The 24,927-nt window shown below is 43.4% G+C and overlaps 1 protein-coding gene across 6 annotated transcripts in view; it reads right to left on the reverse strand.

Moving 5' to 3' along the window:
* The window catches only part of TBL1XR1 (TBL1X receptor 1), a 257,598-nt gene that overhangs the window by 141,431 nt on the left and 91,240 nt on the right, over nucleotides 1–24,927 (reverse strand). For 5 of the 6 annotated variants that reach the window (XM_042461036.1, XM_042461029.1, XM_042461037.1 and 2 more), the window contains exon 2: nucleotides 18,176–18,240. The exons of the other annotated variant lie outside the window; for it this stretch is intronic. The gene's annotated coding sequence lies outside the window, so the exon portion shown is untranslated. The remainder of the gene's footprint in view (nucleotides 1–18,175; nucleotides 18,241–24,927) is intronic. 6 annotated transcript variants of the gene reach the window in all.

The raw sequence follows: 24,927 nt of genomic DNA on the forward strand, positions 1-24,927 counted from the left end.
TGATGTGAAAGTTGCCTCTTATATCTTTATCACCCCACTCACAGCAAATGCCCTAAGTCAGACAGCACAAATACAGAGTGACTGATTAATAAATGTGTGGCAGTGCTTAAACTTCCCCACTATATGCTCTTCACCATGGCAGTGGAAAAAGACATATTGACTGTCAGTATCTGAGATACTATTCCAATACTGTATATAGTTCTCAAATGCATGTCACGTGAATCTTAACACTTCTGAGGAATTAATAGTGACATCAAGGTAAGTGCGAGACTGAAGTCAAGAAGTCAATACCAGGAAAGATTCTGGAGCAAATCATTAAACAAGGACTCTGTGAACATCTAGAAGGCAATTCCATAATCACAAAAAGTCAACACGGGTTTCAGAGAAACAAGTCATGCCAGACAAATCTTATCTCTTTTTTTGATAAAATTACCAGCTTGGTAGATGAAAGGAATGCTGTGGATATAGTATATTTCAGTAAGGCCTTTAACATTCTTGCAAACAAGCTTATAAAATGTGGGCTAAACAAAGTAACTATTACATGGATTTGTAATTGGTTGACTGGCCAAACACAAAGGGTGTTCTCATCCTGGAGAGAAGTGACCAGTGGGGTCTTCTGTCCTGGGGCCAGTGCTATTCAACATCTTTAACAATGACTTGGATGACAGAATTGGGGGCACACTTATTAAATTTGCAGATGACACCAAACTAGGAGGAGTAGCTAATACTCCAGAGGACAAGATCAAAAGTCAAAATGACCTTAATAGATTAGAAAGCTGGGCCAAAGCTCACAAAATAAATTTCAACATGGAGAAATGTAAGGTACTGCACTTAGGGCGGAAAAATGAAATGAACAGATATAGGATGGGGGACACCTGGCTTAACAAGACCACATGTGAAAGGGACCTAGGAGCCCTAGTAGATGACAAGTTAAACATGAGTCAACAGTGTGATGCAGCAGCTAAGAAGACCAATGTGATTCAAGGCTGCATCAATAGAAGTATAGTGACTAGATCAAGGGAAGTAATAGTGCCACTCTATTCTGCTCTGGTTAGGTCCCACCTGGAATACTGTGTCCAGTTCTGGGTACCACAATTTAAAAAGAATGTGGAGAAACTGGAGTATGTCCAAAGGAGGGCGACCAAAATGGTTAAGGGTCTGGCAACCATGCCCTATGAGGAATGACTTAGGGAGCTGGGGATGTTCAACGTGGAGAAGAGAAGGTTAAGAGGTGATATGATAGCCCTGTTTAAATATTTGAAGGGATGTCATATTGAGGAGGGAGCAAGCTTGTTTTCTGCTGCTCTAGCGACTAGGACCCGGAACAATGGATGCAAGCTACAGGAAAAGAGATTCCACCTCAACTTTAGGAAGAACTTCCTGACAGTAAAGGCTCTCCGACAGCAGAAGACACTCCCCCGGAATGTAGTGGAATCTTCCTCCTTGGAGGTCTTTAAAAAGAGGCTGGATGGCCATCTGTCGGGGATGCTTTGATTTGGATTTCCTGCATGGCAGTGGTTGGACTGGATGGCCCTTGCGATCTCTTCCAACTCTATTATTTTATGATTCTAAGAAAAATGCAGCAGAAACTGGGCACTAATGAAAGTAATGAAGTGGGAAAGAAAGAAGAAGAAGAGAAAAAAATGTACTAAATGGGTGGGGTTCCCTCCCAAGTGCTCAGGTCTGGAAGGCTCCAATTGACTCTATGCAATTGGCCATGGGTGAAAGCCATAGAGGCCATTAAGCAATAGTATGACTCAGCTCCATTGCTGTTTCTCTGCTGATGAAACTCCAAACCTGATGCTTTTCACATTCATCCACTCTCTTGAACAGTTTTCCCAATTTCATTCCTTTCAGATAGCCAGAGTGCATAGCCCATTTTCTGGAGGTGGCAGGAATTCCAATCTTAGAAAGTGCCAAGTTGTGGAAGAATGTATTAGAGGATGCTACCTCTCTGAGTGTGCACTTATTTTGCATACTTTTAGGAACAGTTTAATCACAAGTACTTTCTCTGGGTTGCTCTTGGGCTTTGGAATTTGCTAGCAAAGAAGGCTAGGTAGGCCTTCTCCCTGCTCTCCTTTCACCAGCAGGCAAAAGACCTCTTCATCCAGGAAGATGTTTTAACTATTAAGATTGGATTGCTCTAAAATAGGCTTTTGATCCAGCGGGTGGTGTTCTTTTCCTTCTTAATGTGTTTTAATTGCTTTTAAAACTACCTGATGTTTTAATTATCCTGTGTTATGTCCTTAAGTGCACTCATTTTATTTGATGTTATTGTTATTGAGTCCTCCTCCTGGGGGCAGGCAAAATACAAATCAAACAAAATGAAGGCAGATTCTGAGAAAGTTGATTTTGTGCCTAAGGGTGTATTCTGAATTTTGCTGTGCACCATACCCTTGAAAATGTGGTACATACCAACCTTGTCTATAGCTTCTCCAATACACACAATATGACCAAACAGCCTAGGCTGGGAAGCCAGGGGGCTGTGATATGTCCTGCATTTAGCATCACAGCGGATATGTTTTAACTATTTGGTTCATAGTATGGAAATGAGAACCTCCAAATATAACTGGACAGCATGCTTAACCAGCAACACTAATAGCTGAGAAATGCTCAGAGCTAGTTTTAAGCAGCTTCATAAACACAACATGACTGTCACCCTGACTAGCTCTTGCTATAAGGAACTATATCAAAGATGGTTTATGAAGCTGGATCTCAGCACTGAATTCTCACAATCCATAGTTTTGCCTGTTCCTTCTCAACTTTACCATTCAATATTTTTATTTGAACAACAGTAATAATAATGACATCTAGATTGCTCCTTGCTTTGACCTTGCTCTTGCAACCATTCTGTAGCACCCATGACTCATTTACTTTTCTGGTCTAGATTTTTCCATTACGAAAGCTACTTCTGTATTGTTCTGCCATGTACAATATTCAGTTTCTAGCTTGCATTTATACATTATCCTGCTGTTTGATTCAATTAAATGTGGATAAAATAACCTAAGATTAGGTAAAACCAGTAGCCCACTAATTGTCTATTACAGGCTTCTCTTACTTGGTGGCACTTCAGATGTTTAAGATTATAACTCCCATCTGTGCCAACCAAGTTATGCCATCACTTTATCACAGTGCTGTTCTTTTGTTTCATATCCATCCTTACTGTAATATGATCTCTGCCTAGACTATGAATCTATATATGCCTGTATACATGTTTCATATATTTAAAATTAATATATTAATTTTAATAAATCACCAGGAACAGATTATATTCCAACTGAACTGCTACAATACACACAGACCAAATCAACTCTTGTGTTAACCAAAATATGGCCACAAACATGGAAAACAAAATAGTGGCCAACAGACAAAACAATCCATATACATCCCCATCTACAAAAAAAAAAGGAAATACAAAAAATTGCAGAAACTATAGAACCATAGGATTAATATCCTATACTCATCATTCTGCAACTGAGGAGTGGAACAAAAGGGGAAAATAAAGCAGTTTCCAAAGTGGGAAATTTAGATGATGCACTGCTCCAAAGCAGGCAGAAATAGGGCTGAAGATGCCCTCTGGGGCTAAAATATGGAACGAATAGAACCTGGGATAGATTGGCTTAATGCGGAAGATGCACATTTTTGCCTGTGCATATAAACAATCCGATATGATAGTGGGGCTGCAGCAAAGCAAAGAAATGAAAATGTGACAACGTCAATGGATGTAATGACAACATACACAAACATACACAGACAGTCCAACACGGGGGCATGAAGGGCACATGTAGGAGGGACCTCCATGATTGTGCTTTGCCACTGTATCACTAGTGCAATGATGCACCGATACCTTGGGATGGGATAGCATATGGGTGGACTTGGGAGATACTTTGGGTTTCTGGCAGTGTGTCCATGTGATAGTGTGCATGTATGGTGGGGAAGCAACAACAACAACAAAAATCACTACACAGCGGTATGGTTTGACACCACATTGTGTGGTTGGGCCATGTGCATTTGGCCCACCTTGGGAGTGGGCCACGCAAGTAGTGGGGTTTCAACCTGATTTGGGAAAAAGCAGGATCAAGCTGCTTTTTCCTGCTCATTTGTTCCAGGTCATAGACTTCAATCAAATATGGAGAAGGAAATCCCAAAGATACAAATAGGGTTCAGGAAAGGAAGAGGTGCTACAAACCACATCTCAAACATATAATAATGTTTATTGGAGTGCACCAAGGACTTCCAAAAGAAAATCAGCATGTGGTTTATAAATTATAGCAAAGCCTTTGACTTCATAGATCACAAAAAGCTATAGATGGCTCTTAAAGACATAGAAGTACTACTTCTTCTGATAGTCCTGATGAGACATCTTTACTTAAGACAAGAGACAACTGTTAGAACAAAATATGGAAAAACAGAATGATTTCCAATTGGCAAAGGGGTCAGGCAAGGCCGCATTCTATCACCCTATTTGTTCAACTTGTACACAAAGAATATCATAAGAAGATCAGGTTTAGACTCAGGAGAAGGAGGAAAGATAGGAGGAAAGAATATCAACTATCTAGAACAGTGATAGCGAACCTATGCCACGCATGCCGGAAGTGGCACTTTGGGCCATTTCCTCGGGCACGGGGTGAGGGAGAAGGCGGAAGAGGCACACGTGTGCCCGTTCCTCCGCCTCCCTGCCTTTTCCTGGCCTCCATCTGTCTCTCGGAGACACCTGGAATCCAGAAAAGGGTGCTCCGGAGAAGGAGCCAGAGGAGCGCGCCTTTGGCTCCTCCTCGAAACCTTCTCCCGTCCGCCAGCTGCCTCTTCAAGAGAGCTAGAGGCTGGGAAAAGGGCGGGGAGAGGAGGAGCGACCAACTTGGGCCAGTGCCTCCTCTCCAGGGAGATTTGCTGGCATCCAACTGTCTCTGGAGAGACAGCTGGAAGCAGGGAAAGGTCCGTGGGGAGGGAGGCAGGGGCCCTCCCCATCTCCCTCCTTCCCCACTTACCCTTCCTGCCCCCCAAGTGCCCCAAAAGGGGCACCTAGAGGGCAGGGAAAGGTCCGTGGGGAGGGAGGAAGGGGCCCTCCCCATCTCCCTCCTTCCCCACTTATCCTTCCTGCCCTCCAAGTGCCCCAAATGGGGCACTTACAGGGCAGGGAAAGGTCTGTGGGGAGGGAGGCAGGAGCCCTGCCATTCCTCTTCTTCCCCTTTTGCCTTTCCTCGCCCCCAAAGGGCTTTAGAGAAAGATGATCCGCGGTCAGACAGAATCTTTTCTGGTAAACAATGTAGCCTGTATATATTTTCAATAAAAAGGTCAGCCAGTTTGGTTGCAGAGGGGACCCCCTTGCAACCCACATAGTGTACCTGTTTGGAAAACAAGTCTGTAACAACCCAAATGGTGTCTTTGCCTTTGCTTTCTGGCAAGTCCGTAATAAAGTCCATTGCAATGTGTTGCCAAGGTCTAGATGGAGTCTCCACAGGTTGTAATAGACCACTTGGCTTGCCCGTGTGAGGTTTGGCTCTGGCACAAATTGAACACCCCTGTACATAAGCCTCAACCTCCTTACGAGCTTTGGGCCACCAGTACTTTGAACTCAGGGTCACCCATGTTTTAACGAACCCCCAATGTCCTGCAGCTTTGACATCATGACAAAGTTCAAGCACTTTCGCCCTGCAGGCTTCAGGCACATAGACTTCTCCTTCAATGTCTCCATCTCCCTAGGAGTCATGGAGTACAGTTTAGGTTTGGGGAGTGGGGCCCCGGGTGTCAATTCTATAGCACAGTCCGTGTCCCGGTGAGGCGGCAGGAGGTCACACTCCTTTTCCTCAAACACCGCCCCCAAGTCCTGGTAGACCCATGGAAATTTCCCCATCTCCTGAATCTGGTTGGCGACCGCTTTTGGGAAAGGGCCATATACAGTCACCACTGTGGCTCGGTTAGGTTCCCTCCCCAGGTTTCCCGACAAAGCCACATGCTTGCTACACCCAGGGTCGTTGAACACCAACTGTTTTGTTCTCCAATTGATGTATGGGTTGTGAAAGGCTAGCCAGTCTATTCCCAACACTAGATCACAACCCCTGGTAGGACCCACCACAAACCGGATGGATTCCCAGTGTCCAGCAATCTGAAGAGTAAGTCTCTCAGTCTGGTGGCTGCTAGGTTTTCCCCCCATGACGGTCCCATCCATCTGCAGGAAAGGGATTGCCTCTGGCAAAGGCTCCAGTTCAATCTGGAGAGATTGCACCAGTCTCTCACTGATCAGACATCGGGTGCATCCCGAGTCTAGAGCCGCCAACATGGGCTCGGTAGTCCCTTTTATTTTATGTCCCAATTTAACTTCAAGGTAATATATGGAAACCCCTCCACTCACCAAGTCCGGGATGTCATTGTCCGGAGCCGGAGCCGCTGGGCAAATGTCATCGGCACCTGCCGGCGCGGCCGCTTGGCCTGCTGCCCCTTTCCCTGGACCTCCGGAGCCGGTTGCCGCCGCCTTGGCCGCCTTTTTGACTGTGGCCCTCTCCGGACAGGCAGCAATCAGGTGGCCCTTTTTTCCACATGCCAAACAGAGGCCAAGTTTCATCCGGCGTTGTTTCTCCACCTCCGCCGTAGTCTTGGGTTTGCCCTCTCGTCCCGGAGCCGCTGCCGCCTTCCCTTGCTGGAAAGCCGCCCGCTGCTTGGCCAGCTTGATCCGCTCCCTGGTAGCCTCCGCCTCCCCAGCACAACGAATCCAGTCTTGGAGGTCCGTCGGCGACTCCTTCATCAGGATCCACTCCAGCAGGTCTGCGCGGAGCCCATCCTGGAACTGGCGTGCCATCATTGGGCCCGGATAGTCCGGTATATTGGAGGCCACGCTCCGGAATTCCAGCACGTATTCGGCCACGGATCGGCTCCCCTGCTGCAGGGTGGCGAACTTGGCTTTGGCCCGATCCACGCGGAACGGGTCCTCGAACCGGGCACGAAGTGCTGTCATGAAGGCATCCAGGGACCGCAGCTCAGGAGCCCCACAATCATACAGCTGCACCAGCCACTGCGCCGCTTGGCCCTCCAGTCGGCCGGCCACACATCTCACCTTCTCGGCTTCATCCGGGAAGTAGTCCCCTCTCGCCCGCATGTGTCCCGCCACCTGCGCGAGGAAGAAGGGAAGCTGCTCCGGGTCTCCGTTGAACTTAGCCTCCAGCTTACCAGCCAGCAGCTCCCGCAGTGCCTCTGCTTCCCCACGACGAATACGTGAGGTTCCCCCCGCTCCTCTCCGACGAGAGGGCGGCCTGGAGTCATGGTCATCCTCGTCCTCCACCTCCGAGTCGGCGTCCTCCTCCAGGTCCAGCTGGCGGGCTGCTCTGGCGACGGTTGCGACGGGTGCCTTCCGGGCCTCCTGGCTCGGTTTCTTCCCTTCTTTGGGCATCAGGGTGGCCATCATCTCCTTCAGTTGGCGGATGTCATCTTTGACTCCTGCCACCTCTTCCGATAAGTCCTCAGCTCCGGGGCTTTGCCACATAGCTTCCCCCAGTCCTTGGTCCCAGGCCGTCAGTCTGCCAGCCCGGCGCCGGTGTCTTCCGGTCCCCGCTGGCAAATACCACCAGTCCTCTGGTTGTTCCTCAGCGCCGGTCCCTGTCTTGGGCCTGGCTCCCTGACGTCCCTCGACGCCGCCTTTTCCCTCAGTCCCGAGGGCCTCGGTTTCCTTCACCACCTCGATCTCCAGATCGGATGGTTCAACTTGCACCTTCACCTCAGTCATGATGACAAAGAGATTACAGAAGAGTTCACTAACTGTGAGATCCAACAACCTTCACCAATAATCTCCAACAGCAACTTGCTTAAAAGCAGTGAAGTTTATTGAGATATGAATGAAAGTGATCAGACAAACTTTTTAGTGAACTCTGAAACACAAATCTCAAGCCTCAAGTTAAAAGCACTCTTGGCTGGCCCCCACCTTTTTTACTCTCCCGCCTTCTACTCCCCACCTCTCTCCCTCCTGTTTGCTTCCCAGGCTAGAGAAAGCAGGTTGACCTTGAAGAAGCTCTGCAGATGTCTCCTACTAATTAAACAGTGCATTCCAAACCTATGCAGCAATCCCGCCAAAACATCCCAACCCCCCTTAGCAAAGCAAGCTGACAGAACTACAGTCTAAAGCCATTGCAATAATATGAACAGTAACTACAGTGGATGAGAATATTGATTAGCAATTGGCTTTGGAGTTCTGACACCGGGAAGAGGAGGACTGGGGCCATGCCCATGGCTCCTCCCTCTCAAGGGCCTTTGCTGGTGCCGGAAAAAAGGCAGGGGAGGAGCCCCGTCCAGAGGGTGGAAGCTCCGCCCATGGAGGGTAGAAGCCACTCCCCATGGGACAGAAGCCCCACCACAGCAGACAGCCCCATCCTAGGGGCAGAAGCCCCGCCCCCTGGCACGCGAACCTAAAAAGTTTTGCCATCACTGATCTAGGATATGCGGGTGACACCATACTACTAGTGGTAAAGATCGCAGACGTGGAACAATTACTAAGGAAAGTCAAACAAGAAAGTGCGAAAACAGGTTAACTGTTGAAACTAAAGGGAACAAAAATGATGCCATGGGGACACATAAATTCAACCCCCCTAGACAATAAGGAAATCAAAATAGCTAAAGATTTCCTGTACCTTAGGCCCGGTACAGACCGGCGCCATAGCACATCATGAAGACATGCTAGGGTTGCTTCGGGGCATCTCTTACAGACACCCCGCAACCATAGCATGTCTTCTGTACGTCAAAATGGCAGCGCCCTGTACAGATGGATGCCGCCATTTGATGCGACAGATGCCTAGCGTCCGCACTTCGCGGTGCCATAATGACATCTTGAGTGCACCATTGGCGCACTGTGGTATCATTATGGCCCCACAAAAAAACCCCGCTTTTTGCGGGTTATTTTTGCTCCGCGAGAAAGCTGCATGGTTTGTCCACTGTGGCTTCCCCATGGAGCAAACCAGGTCGCTGGCAAACCACCCTTTTTGGGCGGTCTGTACTGGGCCTTAAATTAGATCAAACATTGATCAGAACAGAGACTGCATTCAAGAAATCAGAAAACAGCTAAAAATGGAACTGACAGCTATGAAAGAATAGGATAAGATCCTAAAGTGCAAAGATACACAACTGAATTGTCCAGTCCACTGTAGCATGTGCAGATGTGAGAGCTGGACAGTAAAGAAAGCCAGAAAATTAACTATTTGAGATGTGGTGCTGGAGAAGAGTGCTGAAGATACTGTGAACAGCCAAAAAGACAAACAAATGGATCCTTGAACATCTTCAGGCCTGATCTCTCCCTGGAAGCCAAGATGATCAAAATGAAACTGTCATATTTTGGCCACATCATGAGAAGGTGTGACTCATTAGAAAAAAACAATATGCTGGGAAGGGTAATGAGAGGAAGACCACATGCCAGATGGATAATGAGGGGGATCATGGACGTGAATTTATAGGATTTAAGCAGGTCAGTGGAGGGCAGGGGGTCTTGGAGCGGTTGCAATCCAGCTTCAATTGATCTTGGATGAGACTGATTATCTAGACCCACTTCAAACCGGCTTTCGGGCGGGCTACAGGGTTGAGACTGCCATGGTCGATGATCTCCGTCTGGGCATGGACACGGGTAGCGTGTCCCTGTTAGTGCTCTTGGACATCTCAGCGGCTTTCGATACCATTGACCATGGTATCCTTCTGGAACGCCTGAGAGAGTTAGGAATCGGGGGCACTGTGCTCCAGTGGTTCCGGTCCTACCTCTCGGGAAGGTTCCAGATGGTGCAGCTGGGGGACGTGTGCTCCGATAAGAGGGCCCTTACATCTGGTGTCCCTCAAGGAGCCATTCTGTCCCCCATGCTTTTCAACATTTACATGAAACCGCTGGGAGAGATCATCCAGAGGCATGGGGCGCGGGGTTATCAATACGCTGATGACACCCAGATAGTCTTCTCTGTATCTCCGACTGATGTAGTGACCAAGGATGGCATCTCTCCTCTCAATGCCTGTCTGGAGTCGGTAATGGGCTGGATAAGGGAAAACAGGCTCAGCTTGAATCCAGAGAAAACGGAAGTGCTTGTGATAGGTTCTCCGGGCCCGGGAATGGTTGTTTGTCCACCTGTCCTGAACGGGATCACGCTCCCCGTGAAGGACTCAGTTCGCAGTCTGGGGGTGCTCCTTGACTCGTCGCTCCACCTTACTTCTCAGGTGGATGCGATGGTCAGGAGCACCTGTTATCAACTTTGGTTGATACGCCAGCTGCGTCCCTACCTGGGCCGGGGGGACCTTGAAAAGGTAGTACATGCTCTGGTAACCTCTCGATTGGACTTCTCCAATGCGCTCTACATGGGGCAACCCTTGTACCATACCGGAAGCTACAATAGGTACAGAATATGGCAGCAAGATTGGTTACTGGTATCTCCAGAACCAGTCATATAACACCGGTCCTTAAAGACCTTCACTGGCTGCCTATTCGCTTCCGGGCGCAATACAAGGTGTTGGTTATCACCTATAAAGCCCTAAATGGCTTGGGCCCAGGGTACTTGGAGGACCGCCTCTCTCCATACAATCCGCCCCGCACACTCAGATCTACCGGGAAGCAATTATTACGAGGTCAGAAGCAAGATACTCCAACACTAATCAGAGGACCTTTTCCATCGCGGCCCCCAAGCTCTGGAATTCGCTTCCTGGCGAACTCCGCACTGCCACCTCGCTGGACCAATTTAAAAAGGGGTTGAAAACACACCTATTCCAGCAAGCATACCCCTAATAATACCCCTGAAGTACTCCTCTCCTTCCAGTAGCATTATAGAGCTAGCTGGAGAATTTTCTTGTATTGCTGTATTTGTGATCTGATTGTGATGTTTTTAGCTTATCAATGTTTATTGTCAATTTTTAATATGCTGTTAACCGCCTTGATCATTGGAAAGGCGGTATATAAATAAATTATTATTATTATTATTATTATTATTATTATTATTATTATTATTATAATATAAAACACAAGGCTGTACACACTGCCAGTACCACATCAGAGAATTAAATACCAGTTCAGTAGGCATATGTGTGATCAGTTGGCTACCATAATATACATATAATCCATTTATTTATCAAATATTTCACATACAGTGGACCCTTGTTATACACTGGGGTTTGGTTCCAAGATCCCCCGTGAATAACAAAATCTGTGGATGCTCAAGTCCCATTAAATATAATGAAAGAGCAAAATGGTGTCCCATATAAAAATTGGAAAATCAAGGTTCGGTATTTGAAATTTATACTGTACTTTTTTTTTAACATTTTCAAACCGTGGATGCTTGAATCCATGTATAAAAAATCTGTGTATAAGAAGGGCCAACTGTACTTTGTCTAGAAATGCATATAGACATTTGGATCTTCAGCTTCTAAACCTGACTGCTACCCAGTTTAATAATAATAATAATATTTATATGCCGCCTCTCCCGCAGGATTGAAGCAGCTTAAAACATTGGGTAAAACAGAGTATAAAATACAACAATAATTAAAATACATCCCATAATTTTCTTCCCCCCCCCATACTACAATAAAATATTATTAAACAATCAAAGGAATTAAAATAATTAAAGAATTAAAATAATTAAAATAATCAAACAATCAAGCTAGTCAGAGACAAGGGGATGGGCAGTTCAGGTGTTCTCTGTGATGGTCTTTGTCCATGGGGGACCGGGTGGATTATTCAGGGAAGAGCTGTCAAGACTGGTAATATTCTGGATCTCTTCCAACAGGCTAGTCCGTAATTTGGGAGCGGCCAATGAGAAGGCACTCTGGGTCAACTTGGTCTTTATTGGTTGAAGAATGTTCTTCCCAGAGGACCTAAGTGTGCGGGGCAGATTGTATGGAAGGAGGTGATCCTGTAAATAGGTTGGACCCAAGCCATGTAGAGCTTTAAAGATTATAAATAACATCTTGTATTGTGCCCAGAAACTAACAGGCAGCCAGTGAAGAGATTTTAAGATAGGAATAATGTGGCTACCTCTAGTTGTCCCTGTGACCACTATGGCTGCTATATTTTGGACTAATTGAAGTTTTCGGACAAGGCACAAGGGTAGCCCCATACAGAGTATATAGTGTGTAGATCAAGGGAAGTAATAGTACCACTCTATTCTGTTTTGGTCAGACCTCACCTGGAATACTGTGTCCAGTTCTGGACACCACAATTCAACAAGGATGAGTTAAATAATCTAAGTCTTTAAAACAGCATCCACTGCCCCAACACACACATCCCAAAATCAGTATCTTTACAGTTCAATTCACTGAGGCAATATTCCAGAAAAAAATCCACCTGGCTGACCCTTATGATGGCAATAGTTATTGCCTTTGTCCAAGTCTCAACTCATAAACTAAGGCTTGCTCTCAGAGCTGTCACAAATATAAAATTAGGCTTGGGAAGACCACACATACCATCTCAAGTTTCTTCAAGGAAAGGAGGGATAAAATGTCTAATAAGTATTACTACTGTTAATATGTCAAATACTATTTCTACAGCTACTTAGTGAAGCTCATCAGGACAAACAGTCAAGCCAGATGAAAGCCTAGGCCCTTATCACAATGAGCCCTAACCGTGAGCAAAACATTCCTGAAGTGTTTCTGAAGCGCAAAGGTGTGATCATCCGTTGCACTTCTAGAACGTCATTGAGGCATACCACGTTCATGGAGAAAACATTTTTTGAATAATTGAAGAATCCATTAGAAGATGGGAGAGAAGCTGGACACCTCAATGACCTTTCAGAAACGTGACGGATGATCACACCTTTATGCTTCAGAAACACTTTGCCACGGTAAGGGCTTCATGTGATAATCCCCCTACATTTTCTTTTTTGACACAATGCAACACCAATGTTGGTTTAATACTGTATTACATTTAAAAATCCACAAATATCTTCTTGCTGGGCTTTGCTGCTATTTTTGAAAACAAGGAACATTCCTACATTGATTCCATATTATGTATGAATATGTCTTCAAGGTACCTGTCAACTTATAGTGACTCCATCAATTTCATAGGGCTTTCTCAGACAAGGAGGTGGTTTTGTCAATTCCTTTCTTTTACTCCCTATTGAAAGGTAAATGTGTGCCTTTTTCTTAATCCTCAGTGTTCACCAGCCAACATCTTATGCCACACCTAAAAGGAAGTTTAGCACTACCAATTACAAATCTCCATGGTAGTAGCAGCAGAATGGCACTCTTTGGGCCATACATTGATAGCAATAGAAGCAAAAGTTGAACACTAAAAACAGTAATATGTTTGTGATAGGTCATCCCAGAAAAGAGAAATGGGCACTTAAGTAGAACAGACCAACACTAGACTCTTTAGACTCAGCAGCAAATTTTATGAGACCCCCGTTTCTCGTTTCTAGCATTTGCTCTGTAAGCAGGCATTTAAGTTAGACTTTATGCTTCATAAGGAGGGATACACGGTGTCATAAAGGAGCACTCTGCCCCCCCAACCAGCAAGAAAACCCATTCCTAAAGAAGTGAGGCCAATGAAAAAAGCACAAAGAGAAAAGTTACACTGAAATGGCATTAAAAATGATATTATTTTCAAACATTCTGTCTTCAAGAACAGATAATATAGCTGAAATGCACAAACCAAATGCAGTAACATTCACAAGTAACAACCAACCACAGCTTATATAATGTTTTTTGGAGTTTAAAATACACTGTTCTTGTTCACACAATCCAAAAGACAAGATATGAAAAGGTCTTTTATACATAGCCCTTTTGTTCCTTCCCTTATGCACACTACAACCAAATCAGAAGATCTCTACTTAACCAGTTTCCAATTTCATCCAAATTCTATGGTTAGCATCTTGAGAAATAACCTAGGAACTCAAAACACAAGCGAAATGTGGTCTACAATCCTGGCTTCCTTCAAAACTGTTAACCATACCACATCATTTCAGATGTAATGGGAAGCCATCATTAATTGGAGACTTTCTGATTTAACCAAGGGCTTCACAGAAGGACAGGCAGTGGAGTTGTGTTCACATGAAAAGGGCTCTCTCTTTTGGTAGAAACCAAGATATTGTCTAAGAAATCCTTAACCAACACTGTGAGCACACTTGCATAACCTGCCAAGCAAAATATAAATGCCAGGCAACAACGCCCATCAGATGCCAAACAACACCCCACTTTTGCACTAGCATGCAGCAAGGACAGATTTCTCAAATTCTCACTTTAGCTTGGTGGTCTTCAAATTGTGCCTTCCAACTTCAGGATACTGTAATATTATAACCACCTGCTCTCCTTTTTACCTGATGTAGTCACATTACAAAAACATTATTTGTTGTCCCAAGAGTAGGTGGCTGTGAGTAATGTCAATCTGCAAGGCAACAAATAGGTAATGTGCAGATGTTGTATGGACAACATTCAAAGGCCACTTCAGGAACATACACTATGTTATATACCTCAAGCAGCATCCTGCACAGCCTCCTTTATCACAGGCTGGTCTATGAACAGAGGCTCCAGAAGAATCCATATATTTATTCCATCTGTCATATTACATGAAGCTATTTGGAAAAAGCAGCCACATGGCAATAGTGTCCATTCTAGTACTCTAATATGATGCTCTGAAAATGCTGTATATCTGCATAGATTGCAAAGAATACCTGCAAATTGAAAAGTGGCTCTCAAAATGTCAAGATGTCCCATGGGGGGAGGGGGGGAATCAACCACTGCTATGTTCAGCAAAAACCAACACCACCTGTTTATGGAAAAACTATTTTTTGTGAAGTAGTGTAAACATTCACTTATTTTACTCTCACACATAGGAACAAAGAACGTTAAGGCTGTCCGTCTGACATTATGAGAGATTTCCTGCTATTTTATTTTACTGGGTTTTAAGTGTTTTCAGTGAACAAAAATTGCTCAAGACTGGGTAAAATACACTGTATGTAAAGACAGTTCACTACAGGTACTTCCTAGCCATAAACAACAAAGAAATAAAAGCAGTTGACAGCTATGTTTCTACTGGCTGCACTAGCCTTGCTTTAACCTGGTACCTTCCAGGTGTTTTGGAAGTCAGCTCATATCAGTTGCATACAGCAGCCAATTATGAAGAATGCTAGCTTGTAGTCCAAAAATATCTTGAGGTGGGGCTTTAGGTCAGGGAAGACTGATCTTCAAATACTAGCAATGGCTTTCCAGGATTTCAGATAGAGGTCTTTGCAAATCCTGCCAGGAGAGGCCAATAGTTAAACCTTTGGCCATCTACAGACAATAAGTTATGAAGTTTCTTCAAGTCTATGCTCATAGCCATAATGGAAACTTGCTTTATTTAAAAATAAATAAATAAATAAAGTGGAACCTGAGATACTTGTCACACTGCATTTTTCAACCAGTGCTACATTCTGTGCTTTGCATTACACAATCGCAAAAATACACACAGTGCCATGTATTATTTCTTTTACCCAAATGACCGTCTTCCTGCTCCAAGCAGTAATTAAGGATCAGTTATCACTATACCAAGTAACAGGCTCACAACTTTACAAATACTTATTTTCTGGCAAAACCTGTAGGGGGAAAATTAGGAATAAATGCAACAGGGCCTGAAACAGCTACTTCCTGGCATTTTAAAATTTAATGAAGTGTTGGGAGTATTTTAATATGCAGTGAGTCATGTTTTTAAGAGAGGCAATAATGCAAAACAGTATTTCAGTCTTGGCTAAATCTCAGTATGCAAGCATAAAGTAATAGAGGGGAGGGGCTTTATTCTGCTAGGGAAAAGGCAATTTGGAAAATTAAATCATTCTGAAAAGAAACAAAAAGAGGGGGATTGAAAGACATTAAAAGAGGTGGTTGAAAATGTCTCAGTCTATGTTCAACCTTACTCTTGGGCCAGCTGTTATGATTAGCAAGATAGGTTTGGAGAATTAAAGGTCTTTTCTGAACATCAACTGGATGTTATATACAGCCCAGCCCTGTGCAGCTGTTCAAAATGATTTGGCGTTGCGCTAACACACCCCACTACAACACCCATCAGCACCCACTGTTCATGCATGCATTTGCAGCATTCTACACAAAGACAAGCACACTATGAGCAAACAGATATAAGAACTACTCAGGATGGGCCCAAGAAATATAGCCTCTGATACGAACGTTGAGTCAGATGTGGACATAATGGGGAGGAAGTGATGGACGTGGTCAGGACTGGTTATGTCTGAAGAGATACTCCAAGACAAGTTATTGTCCAGTGGAAGCCATGTGGTGCACATGTCATAGTTTAAGATTCAGGAATCAAGAATCTGATAGTGAATTCTGGATGTAAAAAGATCTTTAAGCAGCCAGAATAAACCATCAATCATGTTTAGAATTTTATTACCTTCTCTAACCTAACAAATGTATATGTAGTATTAAACAGGAACATCAGAAAGACCAAAATCTGTGCACATTCACAAAGACCTTCCTCAACATTTGTTAAGAGGTAAGACACTGTCTAAAGATATGACACCAAGTCTGCCAACTGCCAGACACTGCACTCACATTTGGCTTCACTTCAACAACTTTTTAAAAAATCTTTTCACTACTCAGAATATGAATACACACACACACACACACACACACCTATCCACTCATGGAGATAAAATAGTTGAAAATGCTGACTCTGATTCAACTCTTTACCTAACAGATTCTTTGCCTCCATCTTTAATGGCCCCTAAGAAAAATTTTCATCACTCATATAAATATAAAAATTGGTACAACACATCCCAAAAGCTGAGGTTCAAACTGAAAAATATCTCACTGAATTTAAGATGCATGCTTGTAAGGTGGAAAAAAAAGTCACTGCATAGATGGCAAAAGTCATGAAACAGTAATATTGTCCCAAAACAAAATGCAAACATGAAGGGAGAAAAGTCATACATACACACACACACACAGTCAGCCCTCCTTATAGGTGGGCTTGCCTTCCGTGGCTTTGATCTTATATAGAAGGCAAGCCCTGGCAGAAATAATGGGGCGCATACTTGTGCCCTGTGTCCCATGCACCGCCGCGAGCATGTGTCCCATTATTTTCTATGGGGCTTGAAAATATGCTCTTTCCCAATATGGGGGGAGGGGTCCCCACTTATGGGGAGGGTGGACTATATATATAAAGTTGTTGGTCCCAGTTGGAATCAGTACTTAGGAGGATTCCCCTTCAACTGTTATGTTCTATATCTGATTTGAAAATGAAAATAAATGCAAGAATGGTAATGAATTCAGGCATAGCATCACTTATCCTATCCACCTAAATAAAGACAAGCCCTTGCCATTTTTCGATACCTTGTGCTACATGGACTAGAAGTTTGGTAGCCCTCTTACAAAACAGGAAACTATCCACTGTGGATGCTGCAGAACAAGTGTAGCAACATCAGCAACAAGATGGTTTCCCCTCCACCACAGTTAGCAAACCATTCTACCAATGACTGAAAAGTCAAAGGTGAGCTGGGAGAATGTGTGGCTCTCCAGATGTTAACGGGCTACAACTCCCACCATCTCTGGCCAACATAACCAATTGTGATGGATGGTGGGCACTGCAGATCAGTAAAATCTGGAGGGCCATGCTCCACTACTTCCCTAGAGTACAGTGACTAGGCTGAATGAAGAGATCAGTAACAGGTAGAGTCAGAGAAGTTGTGGGGTTAAGTTAGCATGAGGAACATTTTATTTATAAATGATTACCAGTAATATCTTTAAGGCCAATAATTATTCCCTTTAAAACAGTAAATTCCCACCTCCCCACACAATTGACACTCAACATTTAGTGACTTCTGAGATGTTTGTTAGGAGATTTGGAGAGGAGGGATTCTTCTGACAATTGAGGAATAACCCAGAGTATATCAAAACCTCCCTCTTGTTTTTCTGTGATTCCATTTTTGGCACTCTTCACCCATGTTTGAAATTACAGGAAGTGATACGAGCTTAACCAAAAAAGAAATCCCGGAACTGCTACTAACTGCACACACCACATGTCAAATTTGACTGTTGTATCAACTAAGATATTGTCTGGCTACAAAAGAATACTTTCTAGAAAAATGTGTGCCACGTTGCCCCATAGGCCAATGTAAATCAGATAAACTGTTTTAAAACATCTTTCATAAATAGTATGCTTTGTTCCTTCTTTTCAAGTCAGAGTCAATTTTATGAAAACAAGTTAAAACATGAAACCATGCTTAGGGCATTTAACCATACTTACCATTGGTAGAGCATTGATGGGTGGAAGGTTTCCTATTAGGAGCCTCCAATCACAACAAGATGGTACTGGAAGCGGAAAAGAAAAGAAGAAAAAGACAAGTTAAAAATAAAAGAGGCAGTAACACACCATACTATGAGGAGTGGTGAGACCAGATTGTTCAAGAGATGTTTTTTCACCTTGAATTCTGAGAGAGTGAAACAATATTTAATCTTGTCACTTGTCCATGAAAACTAAGGCTACTGTTAATTTATATGTGTTAAAATATGTTAATCTAGAATACATTCATTTCCATATTGAGATGAGTTAGAGACATGCACAATGACAACTCAGGATGTGGTCCACACTCTACAGCATAAAGGGGAGCACATTCTCATAACACCCTACCCCACCTAATTCCTAAAAACTCTGGCTTGGAACACTGTATGACTCAAATATGTTAAAACAAAAATCAGTAGACCTCCCTCCCTCCAAATTATAAAAAACACCTAATCTTCCACCAGCTTAAATCACCCCCCACTTTCCCTTTTAGGAGCTGTTGCCACATCAAACAGCAGTACAAAAAACATCTGGCTTTCACTTGGGTAGGGAAAGCTGTTTTTAAAATGACTGGCTGTGGCTCACCAGGGTTTCAGTCAGAGGTCTTTCCTAGCAATATTTGAAAGGGCCAAGGATCAAACCTGTGTCTCTCTGCATACAGAGTTTGTACTGTGCCAAATGATTGTGAAACTTCCTCAAGTCTGTGCTCACAGTCATAATTGAAATCTGCTTTAAAAATATTAAACAAAATTAAAAGTGGGAAGTAACATATTTGTGGCACTGCTTTTCTCATCCAGTACCCAATTCTTTGCTTTGTGTTATAGAATCACAAAATATGCACTGGTTCTGGAATGACCATCAATATCAACAACACCTAGTTTCAAAATTTGCAGAAAGATGTATTTCCAGTGCCATGAATTACACTCTCTAATTTTCCAGACTTACAAAAACAGGGAGGGGAGAAGCACTCTATTTTGACTTGTAAACAAGTCTGGCTCTACTCAGTGCATGGGTGGAAGACCACCCGGAAATTTCAAGCATGTCATCTATCGTGAAAGAAAGGGGCGATAGAAATTGGCTAAATAAACAGATATCAGAATAATGTTTTTATATTGTATTAGCTGTGAAAACTCTCAACAGGAACTTTCTTCTATGAGGAAATCACCAACAGGCACTGGGTGCAATCAGATATGCATTTATTGATCACATTTATAGCCTAACGTTTCAACAACAGTCTGGAATTCATATTTTTACATTTACATTTTGTATGTAAGGTGACTACAGTACCATACAAAATTCAAACATGGAATCAAGTACAATATGAAACAACTGAAAAAAATCCAATACAAAGAGAAACATTACCAATATTAGTTTGTGTTGTTGTCATTAACTGCCCTCGAGTTGTTGTTAAATGCCATGGCGACCCTATGGATGAGATATCTCCAAGACCTTCTTTCTTCCACTTTTCTCCTTAATTCCTGCAAACCCATACCTGTGACCTCCTAAATAGAGTGCATCCCTCTAGCATGTAGCCTTCCCCCCTTTCTATTTCCCTAGCATTATTGGGTTGTTTTTTTCAATTAGTCCAATATTAGTAGCACTGGAAAAACTATGTGTGTGTCTGCATGTATGAATCACTGGTCAAGTTTTTCACATAAAGGCATCATGACAGGCATCCATGATGGCCACTCATCTAAGCTCCAAAAGGTGGGCATGTGGGTGGGCTAACTGGATAACTCAGTTACTAGGCAGGTTCATACACAGTTTGCAAACAAGTTCCACTAAATTCAGGGGACTTATTTCTGGGTAAACATTTCAATGAGTCAATGGAGACTACCACACACGCCTTGTTTAACTTTGTAACTTTTACTACGCTTGTCACTGGCAAACAACAGCTATGCTCAAATTATTGGACAATTCCTATCAACCCACTATTAGAGCCAAGCCCTATCCATGCACAAGTCCACCTTTGATCATCACTGATTTTCCTCTTAGCTTTAACATCACTTGTAACTTCTTCCAGCAGAAAGGGAAAACGGGCCTGTAAGGCAGTGCTACCCAAAGTGGTGGTTCATGGATGTCATACACGGGCGTGCTTTACGCGGCTTGAGCATTGAATGTTTCCAATGGGGCTTAAGCATAGGCGGAATTTGCCTTATGCGGAGGGATCCAGAACGGATCCCCGCGTAAGGCGAGGGCCCACTGTACTTGTGTATGATCATAGCTGAGGTGTCTGAGACTCTTCAGAAAAGAAATAAACATTTTCAGGCAATAGCCATTAATTAATATGGTATTAGTCCTTAGAAAACTGCCTGCTCCCAGCATCAGATAGTTTGGGAAGAATTTCCATAAGAGCAGGACCAAGCTGTGAAAGGTATCTTTTAGTTCTCCAGATCTATATCAAGCTGTGTGTCTCTGTTTACCTTCAAGTCACCTTTCGACTTACGGCAACCACATGATTTTCATAGGGTTTTCTCAGGCAAGGAATGCTCAAAGATGGCTTTGTCAATTCGTTTGAAATATAGCCTACAGCACTAGGTATTCACTGGCAGTGTCCCATGCAAGTACTACCCAGGGCTGACCCTGCATAGCTTCCACGTTCATACAGGATCTAATGTCTTCAGGATATTTTGATTTCCAAAAATTATATCTCCTTATTTTTCTCTTGCTATCAGTACAAGAGAAATATACATATGAAGTGAGGTTAGATAAAAAGACTATAATATTAGCATTTAAGAAAATTGATGGATTCAGCATCCATACTGAATTATATCATCCCAAAAAGTTAATTACTGTACTTAATACAAATACCACAAGGTCTTTCATGCTATGATATGGCAGGTGAAGCATTAAACAAAGTATTGTTACATATTATATGTTAGGACTAACCAAAACGCACCACAAAGCTTTGCATACTTTTTAGTTCTCCAGAAAACTTTATCAACTTAAGTGGTACAAAAATAATTGGGGGAGAGGGTTAGAAACCCCCATATTGAAAATCAGGCCGAGTATTATGATTATAAGAGAACTAGCATGGTGTAACAGTGTGAGTGTTGGGCTATGACTCTGCAAACCAGGGTTCAAATCCCAGCTCAACCATGGAAATCCACATAGGCAAGTCGCATTCTCTCCGAGGAAGCTTCAGAGGAAGGCAAAAACAAACCCTATTTGAAAAAATCTTGCTAAGAAAACCCCATGACAGGTGCATGTTAGGGTCACTACAAATTCTAATAATCTGAAGACACCATCACAACATCTGCTGTTATGAAGTCTGTAGATAAGGTCATTCCCAATGTGGACACTGTAGACTTTGGATGTATGGGTGTCAAATTACATCTAGCAATGCATATTGAGATGAAGAATTAGTGGCCACCTTCCTCTTCTGGGAACACAAAGACTAGCTGTAACTTGGAGTTGAGTTGATTGTCTTAGGAAAATGCAGACTGCTGAGTCCACAATGAGCATGTAACTCTGGAGCAAGTGATACAATAATTAGGAAGTGTATATGGAATTAAAAAGTGACAGATTACCCTGAAAGAGTTCTATAACAAAATAAAATATATGTTCTTTTATCTATAGCAAAAACTGAGGATTTGAAGCCCTATCACCACTTTTGAATGACCCAGCATAGCTAAAACTAGAGTGGAGTGCCCCTCTCCAGAAATGCCTCCACACACTGAATGAGTGCTTAAAATCCTGGTCTAAATAAGTAATGAGTAGACTAAATAAGTAATGAGAGTACACACAGTCTGGGACGAAGGGAGTTGTGAGGGAAAGGAGGAATTGGCAATGATAGTTACTGTGACCACAGCAAATCTCATACTATAAAACACACCAACTACATCCACAGTGTTCATTTAAAGAAGTGGACTGATATTCATTAACTCCCAATACAGAAATGAAACAGAAAGTCTCAAAGATACTTCTCGATTACTTAACAGACAGCTTATGGCGGGTTACAAACCGCCATAAAGTACGCGCTCTGCGCGTACTAGGGTTAGGAAGGGCTGTATTAGGGTTAGGAAGGTTCTTACCTTCCTCACGGCCCTTCCTTCCAGTACGCGCGGAGCGCGTCGTAAATGGCGGTGCCCATCCACATGGGCGCCGCCATTTTGACGTCTTGGACGCTGTGTGTCCAGACGTGTTGTGGCGGAAGTGACGCCACGAGGGCACGCTCCGCCCCTCGTGGCGCCACTTTTGTGTTTTGAAAAGGAGCGCCATTTCGGCGCTCCTTTTTCGCTGCACAGGGAAGCCTCGCAGTCTGGCCGCTGGGGCTTCCCTACGCAGTGAATGACGGCGGCGGGAAAATGGCCCCTTCAGGGCCGTTTGTAACCCGTCTATGTTTCTATTTTAGACTGCAACAGATAACCTGGTTATATCTTTGAAAACAAAGCCCATCTTATTCTCTCCAATCCCATGCAAGTGTCCTCCATTTAGGACAAGTTGCAAATGAAAAAGAGGCTCCTGTATGCTATGCACAAAATGGCTGTTGTGTGGTATTTGGAGGTAGAAAGATGTGGTATATCAATCTACTAAATAAATAATAAATTATATTGAAGCTTCATAGCACACCAGACTGATCTACTTTTTTAAAAAGTTCAATAATACAACCTGCAACCCAGCTTTTTTGACCCTTCCCATGGATACCAAAATCCAGGGATGCTCACGTCCCATTATATACAATGGTTGGATATAGAAGGCCAACTGTACATTACTAAAGAATGAGAACGCTATTCCCAGAAGTCATTTCAGGATGTCCTACAAAAAGAGTAAAAACTGTGATAGCCGCTGGCTACATGAGGCCGGGGGAGAGGGTGCAGTACATCCCATGCGGCTCCCACTAACCCTACCCTAAAAAAACAGTACAGACAAAAGCAATGTTCTGGTGAAGATTTTGGAAATGCCCAAAAATGACATGAAACACTGTTTGAGAGGGCTCTACCTTAAATTAGCAAGAATCCCATCCAAAGGGAACGAGATATCACTTCCAATCACTCCACTTGGCAAAGATGGCAGCAAAGACTTACATAGGTCCAGAGAGGACTAAAATGGGATGTTGTGGCCTTCTGGTATTTGGGGCGTGCCTATTCTGTCCTACAAGCTGTAAATTAGATTCCATACGCATATCTCTTAGGATCACAAGCCTTGTACAAAACAAAAAGTTTACACTTCTGCTTGTAACTGGCACCTACCATTTGTGGACATTGTAATCATCTAGGTACAGGGAGTCTTGGGTGTTCCTACTACTAAGTGCCCAATTCTTCTTATCCAGCAAGTAATGGAAACCAAACAATATAACAGTAAAGCCAAAGGGTGGGAACAGAAATGGACATTACTGGACCCGACACAGCCCCACAGCAAGACCTATCAACAGGGTTTAAACTGAGGCTAACTTTGTATGACTGGGAATCTATAGCAGAGAGGCAGGCACGGCCACCAGCCACAATGTAAGACCTCCCAATTAGTCAGGTCAGGGCCACTGAATGCAATGAATTAACAAAGTAGTAACCCACATAATAAGCCAGCACATGATCAAGGATGCCATGGGGTGAGCAGACCTGTGACCATTCAATTAAACAGTGTTTCACATATCACATTAGGTGCTGCTATGCAATGAAGAAATGAGAGACAGAGAGAGAACAAACACATTTCTTTTCATACACTATGATTTAGAAAAAGGTACACATTATAATCTTAATGAACATCCACCTGTACTGTAATATCTGAAGCATCCCTAAAATAAATAAGAATGAAGTCAATGCTTTTACCCATATTTGAAAGGGATTATCTGGACACATTTTTAGCTGGTCTCAGCATGTTCAACCCACATAAAGTCTTGTCAAGAAGCTTAAGGACCTCCTGGTGTGAGATTCAGATCTTGTCTCATGAACTATCTGGGGACATACATGCTTGAAGCCCCCCTGAGCTGTAGAACAGAGCAGGCCATACAACAAGATGAAGCCCTGTATCTAGTAAGCACTACAAAGTCTCTCTGGACTGGCAAGATCTGCATCCATACCCAGAACCCAGCCTTCCATCTTGTAAAACAAAGAATCCTAAATCCCATAGCAATCTAATCTGCACTTCCAGAACCACTTGAATTTGGCTGCTGGTCAGATAACACCCCCCCCCCAAAAAAAGCAAGAAATAAATAAATACTGTATGTGCTTAAGAATTTTAGGACTACAGTAACATTCCTTTCTGTGTCAGGGTCAGTTATTCAAATATAACTTTTCACATTTCTTTCTGGAGGTTCAAGACTGTTCCATCCTAACTTTCTCTTCAGCAATACGTAGTCAAGAGAACATTAGCTTTAGTCAGCTGCACACAGATTATAATGTCTCTGCCTCCAGGAACAAACTTCAGAGATAATGACTTCCAACATTTTGAGATACACAAAAATATACAGTCAGCCTTCCGTATTCATGGATTCTGCAAAGATAGATTCGAACACCCATGGTATGAAAATATTCACACACAAGTATTCCAAAAAGCAAACCTGTATATAATGGGACTTGAGCATCCACAGATGTAGGTATTCACAGGGGGTCTTGGAACCAAACCTGAGCAGATACCAAGGGCCTTCTGCATTACAGATATAGATTCAGTGGGTATCCATGGACTTGATATCGGCATATTTGAGCATTTGTGGATGGCAAGCTCGTGCTGTCTCCCAAGGCAGCATGTGAACATGGCCATACTGCCATTAGGGACAG

Source organism: Sceloporus undulatus, chromosome 3 (assembly GCF_019175285.1).
Source record: "Sceloporus undulatus isolate JIND9_A2432 ecotype Alabama chromosome 3, SceUnd_v1.1, whole genome shotgun sequence".
NCBI lineage: Eukaryota > Metazoa > Chordata > Lepidosauria > Squamata > Phrynosomatidae > Sceloporus > Sceloporus undulatus.